A 1997-nucleotide genomic window follows, 5' to 3' on the forward strand; every position below is an offset into this window, starting at 1 on the left:
AGTTTTCGTTAGACTTTTCCACATCGCCCATTTATCCTAACTTTCATTTACTTTCGGATATTCATTAATTTCCTTTCCCTTCGGTCAAGCTTTGTTTTGCAGATGAATGAACCCAAACAGCGACCTACTTCCTTGTCAAACTTGATTTCCATCAGAGCTTCTCCCTTCCCCTTGTTGATCTGCCCAGCTTAAGCTTTCTTGGCCCCGTCCTTGTCCTCGGGGGGCACGGGGGTCACCGCTTTTTCATGCCTGGGTGAGTGGAGTTCCCGCGGCACGTGGGGACTCTCTAGCCGCGGGGAGTGCAGTTCCCTGGGCATGTGGTGAGGGCTCTCCACGCGCGGGGAGTGAAGTTCCCGGGGCACGTGCGGGCGGTGGTCGTGCGGGGCGTGTAGCGACGCGGAGTGGGAGCGCACGTGCGGCGGATGGTCGAAGGCGTGGTCGTGCTGCTGGTACTGGTGCGGGCGGTCGTGGCGGAAGGAGTGGCGATGTCGGGGCGTGTAGCGGGCGTTGCGGGCACTGGCGGGGAGGGAATACTGCTTACTGAGGGCGCCCCGCGTCGACAAGCACCGGGAGGGAGACAAACTGTTGAGGTCGAGTTGTTTTTTAGTATTGTCAGCTTAAGTCTATATATTCATCAGATGCTAGGGAAAGTATTCCTAGAAGAATCCCAATGAAGTTTTAGTAATTCTTGCATACTTCTACGGTAGGCATACAGGTGCTCTATATACAGTCTCAGGCTATGTCACCTGGTGCTCAGAAAAGGAAAATGTTTTATGGAGGAGGATACTGCCAATACAGGCCCGTGAAGGGTCATCCTAATCCTACAGATTAAACAAGTGCAAATGTATGTATGCTTAGCATAAGCGATTTAATGTTAAAACATACCTGCATATTTCTACAGTGGCCATAAGGGGTTTATATTCGTCATATTATATCATACCATCCAGTAGTAATTGGTGAAGGATATTGTCAATTAAGGCTTGGGTAATTCCAGGTGATGTTTGACATATGCAAGCGTCCATGCACAATTTCAACGGCCAGGAGAACTATATACTTTTGAAAGAATGTTTAGCTTCGTTAATGCATACTATTCACTCTGGTGTGAACTTCCACTGATATTTTACCTATCAGAAGAAGTGGATGACGTTTCAATAATTAGGTAAAAAGTTATATAAACGTACAAATTAATTTAATCAAATTAAATACCATCAAGTAATGAAAAGTAAATGAGGATTAGATTTTGCCGAATTAGTACAAGTCTTTTATAACACATGCCAAGAAAACCAGCAACTATGTACACACATGTTGCTGCCTATTTAGAAATGGTTTTTACCTACTACATACATGTCTATACCACCTCAGTCTTTGCCGAGTCACAAATTTGCAAAATTCGTCACTACAAACGTACTACTGAAAAACGAAAAAAAATGCATTTTATATAAAAAGGTGGAAAAAAGATCGCCATATTTACCTGTACCTTATTACATGAACCAGTGACTCACCTTCCTTTCGAGTCCGCGTGAGTCTCGAGGGAGTTGGGGAGCGAGGTCTTCCGGTCGACTTTCTCCCTCTGAGCCCCGTGAGAGTCCTCGCTCGCGCCGCTGCTGGCCCGGGGAACCACGAGGTGCATTCGTCTGTTCCGAGCGTCGGCCTGGGGGTAACCTTGACTTACTGGGTAGCCGTAGTAACCCCCTGCGTAGGACACCTGCCGTCACCAGAAAGGACTTTAGCCAGGGCCGATCCAGGGGATGCGCTTTTCATTTGTTATTTTTGGGGGTTTGGCGGGCTTTCTCTCCCTCAAAGGCTTTCCATCAAGCACCATATAATGGATTCTTGGATAAATATCATAAACCATCCATGTGGAATAAAGATGCTGATAACAACACTAACAATCAACAATGTACTCGCTAACTCAAAAATCCCATAAATTGTCAATGAATGTAATTTTTTAAAACTGTGGCTCTTCCATTGGTGGTTATTACTTCGGGCTCAAAATG

The sequence above is a fragment of the Penaeus monodon genome, chromosome 25 (assembly GCF_015228065.2).
Source record: "Penaeus monodon isolate SGIC_2016 chromosome 25, NSTDA_Pmon_1, whole genome shotgun sequence".
NCBI classification, from domain to species: domain Eukaryota; kingdom Metazoa; phylum Arthropoda; class Malacostraca; order Decapoda; family Penaeidae; genus Penaeus; species Penaeus monodon.